This window comes from Epinephelus moara, unplaced genomic scaffold (genome assembly GCF_006386435.1).
Source record: "Epinephelus moara isolate mb unplaced genomic scaffold, YSFRI_EMoa_1.0 scaffold113, whole genome shotgun sequence".
NCBI classification, from domain to species: domain Eukaryota; kingdom Metazoa; phylum Chordata; class Actinopteri; order Perciformes; family Serranidae; genus Epinephelus; species Epinephelus moara.
In genome coordinates this window covers 2,027-12,831 of record NW_026078587.1, presented here as the reverse complement: position 1 = coordinate 12,831, position 10,805 = coordinate 2,027, and the positions used below count along the sequence as shown (strand labels likewise).

The following is a 10,805-nucleotide window of genomic DNA, read 5'->3' as shown; positions in this document are numbered from 1 at the left end:
CGCACTGTGGCCAAAAGAAAACGTGTGATGCCATCAGCAAACGCTTTTACTGGCCTGGCATGTCAGAAGATATTGACACATGGGTAAGTATCTAAAGTGGCCCATAAAGCCCTTAATTGTATCTTAAATAAATGTACTTCAATTCTGTCAATATTTTAATTGAATGTATTTATTTGGGATGGACAGTGCATGTTAATAAACATTTTAGTACTTTGTATAGGAAGGTAAACACACCAGATTATAGCCAAGGCTAATTTCCATCTGTTGTCCCTGTGCCTAATGTACATGTTCTTTCATTTTTAATCTATAATAATAACATAATAATAATCTGCCTTTAATAGTGCTCACAGTTTACACAAATTGTAAAGACAAGAAACCCTCTCGTTGTTCAAATCAAGGAGGAGAAATCATACACTCCAATCATTGTAAAATATCCATATTTTTCAGAATTTATTCAACTTGTGCCTGCATTGGTTTTTTCTCTGTGTTGTCCCTCTTGCTTGCTTGTACCTCTATGTCTTTCTTACTTGTCCCAGCAGATGTTCCCTTAGTTTATCCTCATCTATGTCTTAATTTCTGTAAAAGACAGGGATTGATAGGGAAACTGACAAAAACAAAAGAGGGAAACAGCTACATTTGTGTCATGATTGACTATCTGACCAAATGGCCACAAGCCTATGCACTAAAAAGCAAAAGGGCTGAAGAGGTGGCTGACTGCATCCTCAATTTCTTCTACCAGTTTGAGGCTCCAAAGAGGATCCTCACTGACCAGGGGAAGGAATTTGTGAATGCAGTACGATGAAATTACTCATTATGTAGCCAAAAGATATATTTTGTGAAGCAGACTGAAATTCCAACACTGAAATGAAAATTCAATGTATTCAATTTCTTGACTATCTCTTTCACAATTACAGATTAACACCAACATCTGCAAAATCCTTGGGATAAAGAGAAGTCTGTGTGCCCCTTATCATCCCCAGACAAATGGTCTGGTCGAAAAAATGAACGGCACCATACAGAGGTGAGTAAAATGCAGTTGCATATTTGGTGGACTTGCATTCAGTGTTTTTCTATCTATTGACACATCTCCTCATATTAATTTGTGAGTATTTTGTTAACAATCATTTGACGGTTATCACAAAGTGACATTCAAGAAATACATACATGTACAGACACCCTCATTGCAATAGTTTTGTTAATATTTTTAAGCACTTGTAAAAATACAATTCCTTTTCCTATCGCATTTCAGAGCACTGAGAAAACTTGTTGGGGAGAGGCCAGACACTTGGGACCAGCATCTGAATGCTGTCATGTGTGGTCTACGGACAAAGACGCAGCTGACCACCAAATTCTCTCCATTTTATCTGATGTCTGGCAGGGAAGCCCGCTACCCGTCCCAGGTCCCTGAGGAGTTTATGCTATCTTCTGTTGTTACAGTGGCTTTAACTTATAGCTGTTTCAGAATTTGTAGTATGTTGTAATGTTTATACAACTCTTTTTTTGAAAAGGTTGACAGCAGTGTGGAAGCTATTGTGGAGAATGACAGCCCTACCGATGATGTCCTTCAACTCAGTGATGCTCTGCAGGCTGCTCGAGATAACATTTCCAAGGGAAACCAAAAGAACAGAAAGAGCAAATTAAACCCTTCCGATCTAAAAGTGGGTGACAAAGTGTGGAGGCTTAATGTGAGGAGCCAGCAGCGAAAAGGAGGAAAGCTATAGCCCGACCACTTGGGGCCTTTCACGATTACATCACGACAGGACAAGAGTGCTGATCTACAGAATGAGGAAGGACGTGTTTTCCCCAAAATCAACAGTGACCACCTCAAAAAACACGTGGAGCAAAAGCCACAAATCCCACACAAAATACTCAACTCCTCCGTTTCCTCAGCTTCCACCACAGTGAAAAATTCCACCCCTGCAGCCAACTCTGCATCCATGTCCATCCCTGGTGCCACCTCTGCCCCAGTGTCTACCACTTCTGCCTCCACATCCTCGTCTGCATCAGCTGCCACCTCTGCACCGGTCTCCACCACTGCTGTGACCTCTGCACCAGTCTCCACCACTGCTGCAACCTCTGCACCAGTCTCCACCATTGCTGCCACCTGTGCCTCCTCATCCTCGTCTGCATCAGCTGCCACTAATAAATGTAAGTTTGAAGTAAGAAAATGATGAAGCCTACAGGACAGTAAAGGTGGGAAGATATCTAAATGCATAAGGAATGTTTTACTGTATACTTCTGTATACTTGATCAAATAAGATGTGAATTTTCACAAAGGCAGTTGTTTTATCTTAATCACAAAAACAGCTCTGCCAGAGGAAAAATCAAATCAAATCAAATCAAATCAAATCAAATCAAATCAAATAAATCAAATCAAATCAAATCAAATCACAAATCAAATCAAATAAATCAAATCAAATCAAATCAAATCAAATAAATCAAATCAAATCAAATCAATCTTTATTGTCATTTTGCTTGTACCAGAGTACAGAAAACAAAAGGGCGTTTCTCCAGGATCATACATACAGTACATACATACAGCAACTCACTTCAACACACTAGATCAAATCAGCAGGGTCTGAGTAGAGATAAAACTGAATAAAATCAGTGACATCTGGGTTGAGGTAAAAAACTATTTGAATAAATACACAATCAATAAATAAGACAGAACAAATATGTAATATTAAGTGTGAATTGGTGTGCAGTCATGTTCAGCCATAGTTCAGCAGTTCAATTAGGACACGTAGGAGTTTATTAGCCGGACAGCTTGTGGCAGGAAGCTGTTCAGCAGCCTGCTGGTGGAGCACTTTATGCTGTAGTTGTGTTTCAGGGAGGGCAGCAGCTGGAAGAGGGTGTTTAGAGGGTGGGAGGAGTCTCTAACAATGTTGAGGGCCCTATTCCTGCAGTGCTTCAAGAATATCTCCCGTACTGAGGGGAGTTAGGCTCCAATCACCCTCTCTGCAGATCTTACCACCCTCTGCTGGGCTTTTTTGTCCGCCTCACTGCAGCCTGAAAACCATGTGGAGATGCCATAGTTCAGCACGCTCTCTACTGCACCTCTGTAAAATGAGGTGAGGATGTTGGTGGTGAGTGAGGCCTGTTTGAGTTTCCTCAGAAAATAGAGTCTCTTTTGGTCTCTTTATGCCAGTGAGCTGGTGTTTTCAGACCAAGAAAGGTCGCTGGTAATCTGGTCTCCCAGGAACTTGATGTTTTCCACCCTCTACTGCCTGGTTGCTGATGCAGAGAGCAGCCTTGTCTCCTCCTCTGTAAGCATCATCTCAGGCCTTTAGTAGCATGCGTACTTCAGCAGTCATCCAGGGTTTTTGGTTGTTCCGTGCTGTAAAGGTTTTAATCACAGTCACATCCTCTGTGCACTTGGCAATGTACTGTAGCTGGTCACAGTTAATGAGAAATGTAAATATTGTATTTCACCACCTGTGATGTATGTATAATGAATCATTCATAGTACTCTGCTCTGCAAATTAAATCTATTGCTTATGCTTATTATATTCATTTTCACAGATGTGATGGATGCGTGGGCAGGAAAGGCTCTTTACGCTCTTCTGGCTAAAGTTGGACCGTACAAAGTGTTCTTCGCAGACATTGCAAGAACAGCTCCAAATAAGGAGTTAGAGAGTGAGGTAAAGTTCATTTTATTTTTCAGATTGAATATAGAGTAACTAAAACCTGGTCATATTCTGGTACGTCATGTCATCGCAGATAATCAGTGCTTACTTGGAGCTGCTGGTGAGACAACACAATGAGCAATCCAAAGATAAGGCTATTGTTATCGACACCTTTGCCCTTACCGACATATGGAAGGGTAAAGACACACTGCATAAAGTAGGTGTACTCAGTATTTTTTCCTATTAATGAGTTGTAACTCATGGACAAATCGAATGAATAAATGTCAGTATTGTTGTAAACCTGGCAAAGACTTTACAATTTGTGTGAATGTATGTAGGTTTTGAATCTTGGACTATGTTCCATAACTTACATATCACTTTTCCATGTGAATGTATTCCCATATCTCCTTTCACTCTCTGTGGTGTTGCTTTTGTTGCTCTTTCAAGATTATAATGTTACAGATTTTTTAAAATGGCCCTGTCATTCACTTAGTGGTGTCTTTTTGTTTATTTTAGCTTGATCCAATGATGTACAAATACATAATTGGGATTGTAAATCAAGGCGGTCACTGGATGTTGGTGGTGAGTTAAATATGGTAATGGTTATTCTAAATTGTCTGTTTGGCATTTAATTTGTAACTCCTAGCCTTTCTATGCCTCAGTGTGTTAACAAATGTTGCTAACATAAAGAGAAAAAGGATAAAAATGAGTGCGACTTAGATTAACATGCAGGTTTTTTCCCTTATTGAAAAATAGGTTATGAAACCATCAGAGAAGACCAGCAACAAGACACAACATCATGTGGAGTGTTTGCATTGAAGGTCGGCACATACATTTTTTGTTAAAATACCACTATAATTTTTTCTGAACATTACTATGAGTTGTACACTTTAATGTTATTGCATGTCTTTTAGTTTGTCTGACAATTCAGAGACCATGTCCGTCAAACTATATAACTGTACAAAACCTTAGATGGTTTACATTTATACAATAGCACAATGTCTTCAGTTTGCAGAGTGCATTCTCAAGGGGCAGAGCATCTCCTTTTGCACAACAGCCAGAGACAGTAGGCTCGTTCGAGATGAACTGTGCCTCGCCTGGAAAGTAGACGAGAGCAGGCGGCCGCAGCAGGGGGGCGGTGACAAAAAGCCGCGGTGAAGTCGGACAGTTTCCAGCAGCCTCGAGAGTATATACAGGAAGTTACAGAAATACATACATCCTGTTGAACAGATCTGTAGGCTACTTGTAGTCTTCAGGCAACGATCGGATTCTTTTCAGTATGGCTGAAGATATTGCTTACGCGTTCATCATAGCGGATGAAATTGAAGCAGAAGAGGTACTTTTCCACGAAGATCAACTTGGACAGAGAAGGTGATTTGTTCTTTCTTAATATTTAAAACAAACCAGAGTTTATGGCCACTGTTACAGTTCATTTAGTCTAGTGCTTTGCATTTTTTTTTAATAGTCGGCACATGTTGAGAACCACATTTTGTCAAGTTATCAGCTAATGAGTTTAGAAATCCTGCTACTTTTTAGGCAAATTAAAACACTTAATAAAAATTCAAATAATCTGGCAACTTTATTGTCCAAAGTTGAAAACAAGGTTGTATCTTTATTATATCATGTAAAGGTGCCATTGTGGAGACAGGCCTACATGGTTTGCTTTGGTCAGCAATGATATTCATTTAATAACTGCTCTCTGCAAGCCCATTGAGTTCTGTTTAGAATAATATGCATTATGTTTCTCCTAGATTTGTTCCCAAAGTGCCACATTTTGTCGAGGAGGTTGTACCCTTGTACAGTGTGGCGGACTTCAAAAGTCATTTCAGACTTTCAAGGGGACAAGTGGAGGTAGGCTTATCTAAAGCATGTCAAGGCCAAAGTACTATGTACTTACTCCCTGAGTTCATACATGATTAAATCGGTTTTCAAAAAACATTGGCACATCATAAACTCTGATCCAGAATTGTCTCCTCTTTTTAAAGATCCCCCTCTTTTTGTTTTCAAACGGGATCGTAATCTGAGAGATTGTTTGGTGCATACAAATTTCATGCATGATAGATCTCCTCAGCCTACCCAGTCATTTTTGAGCCCTCTCCCCAGTGGGAATTACCGCTGTGGTCATTGTGCACAGTGCAGTAACACTTCTAAAGTTACATATTTTTGTCATCCACACACAGGCAGGCGTTTTCCTATAACAAGTGTGATCACCTGCGCCTCCACTCATGTTGTCTATTTGTTAAAATGTCCCTGTGGTTTATGTTATGTGGGCAAAACCACTAGAAAACTTAAAGTAAGAATCAGTGAACACAAGAGTGCCACTCGCAGACATGACCAGGATTCACCTGTTGCCTTACACTTTAATGAGGCCAAACATGACACCTCTGCACTGCGATTTTATGGTATTGAACAAGTCAAGTTACCATCTCGTGGTGGTGACCATGACCTTATTTTGAAGAGACGTGAGGCTTACTGGATCTTTACCTTACAGACATTATCTCCCAAAGGACTTAATGATGAATTCTCACTGAAGGTGATGCTGTGAGGTGTTTTTTGTGATAGAAAGATATTGTCATATTATTAAGGATTTGTGTTTTAATCCACTAATTATTATGTTTCTGTTGTCAGGTATTGAGGGCTTAGATGGATTTTCTGTGCTCCTCTCCAGATTTTTATGCACAGAATTTCTCTATAGCATTTTCTATGATATTTTTCTATAACTAATTTTCTATTGTGTATGGATGTATTCTCTGTCATTGTGTATGGATATTTGTTGTGTCAGCATTATCTCTGATTGTTTGTTTTCCTACAGAGAAACATATATTGACCTTCACTATTGAATGCATTTTTCTGTTGTAAAATATAGACAGTCTCTCAGTCTTATTGTATGCTATTGCCATAGAAGAGGGTCTTAAGAAGGTTTTTGTGATTATTGTCTTTAAATTATTATGTATTTTTTGTATTATTCTATCATTTTCCACCATTTTTGTTGTGGGAGGTCCTTGTGGTTGCTAGTTGTGTGCAACTTGACATGATTGACTTATTGCCCTCTGTTTGCTCAGTCTCTGATTGGCTGCATCTCACAGCAGGGATGTGCGGTCAGGGGAGGCGTCATCATGACAAGTATAAAAAATAATAATGATAACATAAAATGAATATTAATATTTGTCCACTGATCTTTATGTATAACTAATTTCGAACATTTTTTATAGTCAAAATCGCTGAATTTGCATATTTCCTGTTCAAATACAGGGGTGAAACGCGAGGTGCGGCAGCAACGAGCCTCACCTCACCTCTGAATGCGCAATTTATCACAAACTGGGTTGATACAGCAATTGGCGCGTGCCTGTTGCCGTATCTCTGCATGTCGCCAATATAATGTTTGCAGATATGTTTATATACCCTGATTTTCCACAGTCTGGCTAATGTCTTTAACCATTTAAGTTTAATGTTTGTAAGTGACATATTTAGTTTTGCTGATGGGACATAAAACCGCAGTGAAAAAACACAGGGTGAGGCAGATCGTACTCTGCTGCACTGAAGGGGGCGTACGTGAGCCAAAGGGGGCTTGTAGCTGCTTTCCTTCTACGCAGAGGCGCCAGGCGAGTCAAGTGCACTGCTGCGAGCCGTTTATTTTTGTGTTTTGCTCCGTCGGACTGCCAAAATGGAAGAGGATTATATATCTAAGCTTAAAAATTTCTCAAAACTGGACTTTCAGTCAAAAGGGGAAGTGATTAACAACGGAAGACCAACGCCGGAGCTAAAAGGTTTGCTTCAAACTACGGGACAGAAGATAACTCGCTCTTTTCAAACGGAGTGGTACACCCGAAAAGACTGGCTGTGTGGCTGTACTCCGAAAAAGCGCCTTTACTGCTTTCCCTGCCTTTTGTTCTCAACTTGTGACAATGTCTGGACTAACACGGGATATTGTGACATGAAAAATTTACCACGAAGCCTCAGCAAACATGAGAGATCGACCACTCACATTCAAAGCCAGATTGCTTTAAAAACTTTTGGAAGCTCAAGGATCGATTTGGCTTTGAACGAACAGCGGACACTCAATATTAGCATCCACAACGCTAAGGTGAAGGAAAACCAAGAGATATTGAAAGACCTCATTAATGCAACCTGCTTCTTAGCTAAACAGGAGTTGGCATTTCGTGGTAACGATGAGAGGGCAAGCTCTTCTAATTGTGGCAACTATGTAGAACTATTACATGCTTTTGCTGAGAAAGATGAAAGGTTAGCTAGACATTTGGAGACATCCACTGTGTTTTCTGGCTTGTCAAACAGAATACAGAACGATCTAATTGAAGCAGTCGGTGATGTGAATACAGAACGATCTAATTGAAGCAGTCGGTGATGTGATTAGAAATGATATTAAAAGGGAGATTAATGCTGCCCCATTTGTTGCTGTAGAGGTAGACGAGACAACAGATGTCACAAACAAAGCACAGATCTCTGTTATTTTGCGCTATGTAGCTAAAAGTGAAGTGAAGGAGGCGTTTTTGGGATTTGATGACGTGAGTGATGATAGATGAGCCCCTGCTGTAGCTACGTATGTCTTGGGAGTGTTGGAGAAATACAGCTGTGTTGAAAAACTAGTAGCTCAAACATATGACGGAGCTGCTGTGATGGCATCAGAGCTTAATGGGGTGCAGGCCAAAATTAAAGAAAAGGTGCCCGAGGCCATGTTTACACACTGTTATGCACACAAACTGAACCTTGTGCTGTTGCATTCAGCAAAATGTATGCCTGAGAGTAGAACGTTTTTTGAAGGACTTGAGGGACTAGGGTCATTTTTTAGCAAATCCACGAAGCGCACCCACTTACTGGATGATGTTGTGAAACGGCGCTTACCAAGAGCAGCGCCCACAAGATGGAGTTCAAATTCTCGGCTGCTGCAGACAACAAGCATGTACCAATCTGATCTGCGTGCTGTATTCCGTATCATGATTGAAAATCCTGACAGTTGGGATAATGACACTCAAATGATGGCCGCTGGATATGATCGATGGCTGTCAAAAGCATCAACATGCTTTTTAATTATGGCATATGAGGGCATTTTCAGTGAAACCGATGCACTTTTTAGCATGCTGCAAAACAAAGTCATGGACATTGGATATTGTTGTGCGCGAATCCACGACACCATCGGAGTTGTTGAACGCATGAGACAGGAGTTTAACGCACTGTGTGAGCAATTTGAGCAGAAATGCAGCACACTTGGCCTAAATGATAGCGGAAGAAATCAGTCAGAGATGAGAGAAAACGAATGTTCTATAACATTCTGGACAACATCAGTGTTCAAATGAAAGCTAGGTTTGATCATTTTGGTGAGCTAGCTTTCCTCGGTTTGGTTGACTGTACAAAATTTAATGAGATGTCACAACATTTTGATGACACCAAACTGCAGAGCCTGTCAAAATATGCAAAGTTTTTTGACTTTGTTAGACTAAAGGCTGATCTCATCGGACTGTACAGCTCACAAACGGTGAGGAATGAATGCAAATCTCCTGGACAGCTTCTCAGCTTTTTGGCCCAGAAGGATCTGCTACAGACTGTTCCTGAGGCGACAAAGTTACTCCAACTGGTGCTCACTGTACCAGCTACAACAGCGTCCGTGGAAAACTGCGGTCAAGCCAGCCGTGGTTCGCTTTTGCTTGGTCAAATCAGCCGCACGTTTTTTTTCTAGTGCGCGAATCTGCTAACACTTACAATAATCGTAATGAACCGGCTCTGAAGAGCTGCTGGTAGTGACTGTGGGTCAGACTGCAGAGGACAAGTTCAAGGATATTTTGCCGAACTTTGACGTAGAATAAAAAACTTATTTTCTGTAAGTAGTCCATGATTCATATACTGCTGAACTTAGTACTCCCTAGACTACGTGCATGCATAATATGAAGTACTTTTACTGTGTACTTTTCGAGTAATCCTTTGTCAAAGTCCTTAACAGATCACAAGATCAAGGATATTTCACCCAACTTTGATGTGGAATAAAAAACTTATTTTCCATAAGTAGTCCATGATTCATATACCGCTGAACTTAGTACTCCCTAGACTACGTGCATGCATAATATGAAGTACTTTTACTGTGTACTTTTTCAGTAATCCTGTGTCAAAGTCCTTAACAGAGGATAAGATTAAGGATATTTCACCCAACTTTGATGTGGAATAAAAAACTTATTTTCCACAAGTAGTCCATGATTCATATACCGCTGAACTAAGTACTTCCTAGACTACGTGCATGCGTAATATCAAGTACTTTTACTGTGTACTTCTCGAGTAATCCTGTGTCAAAATCCCTAACAGAAGATAAGATTAAAGATATTTCACCCAACTTTGATGTGGAATAAAAAACTTGTTTTCCACAAGTAGTCCATGATTCATATACCGCTGAAGTAGTAGTTTATCACCTTCATATTGGGCTGGATTTGTGGCAAGAAAGCAATGAGCTGGTGTAGCTGGCAAGCAGGATGAGGGAAAGACAGTGTCGCTAGCAAGACTAGCTGAGAGCAAGCTGGTGCCTGTGGCGTACCAAAGAATTCAAACAACTGTTGTTTCTGGCTTTTGATGTTCAACTTACCTAAGGTTGCTTTGATGTTACAAAAAACACACACATACAAGCATCTCTTAAATTAGAATGATCTATTTCACATACAAAATACTATTTACATTTTTTCACATTTTTAAAACAAATAAATAAAAAAAATACAAAACTATAAAGTTTGTCTTTTTAAATGAAACAATATGAACACCTTTAATTATATACATCTATCAAGTTATTTAAATTTTAAATCACACAGTTTCTTCCAACATGAAACACACTGTCATTCTAAGACTATGTCTGACTAAAATTGGTCTCATAACACAACAGACAAAAATATAGTCAAATCAGCTTAATATCTTAAGCCCTACGTGCAGACAAGGCAATTCCAGTTGCTTGCCCTGGTGTCTCGGAGTTGGTCCTTACTCATCCCCAGGCACTGCACATGGAACCATCTATCACAGCTATCACACTGTATCTCTAAAATGAAACAAGTGATTACAAAATGTAATTGATCTTTTTTTTATCAGAAATAATGGAGTAGATGTACAACAGATGATAATTTCTCGTTATGGGCGAGGTAATCATTCTTTATGGTAATTTTCTCTTTAGATTTCTATATGGTGTATTATGTC

General features: G+C 39.8%; 1 long non-coding RNA gene across 1 annotated transcript in view; it reads right to left on the bottom strand.

Moving 5' to 3' along the window:
• Nucleotides 1-10,061: 10,061 nt before the first annotated feature.
• LOC126386940 (uncharacterized) overlaps nucleotides 10,062-10,805 on the bottom strand; it is a 2,706-nt gene continuing 1,962 nt past the window's right edge. Inside the window, exon 3 of the long non-coding RNA XR_007569570.1 lies at nucleotides 10,062-10,650. This is a non-coding gene — a long non-coding RNA (uncharacterized LOC126386940). The remainder of the gene's footprint in view (nucleotides 10,651-10,805) is intronic.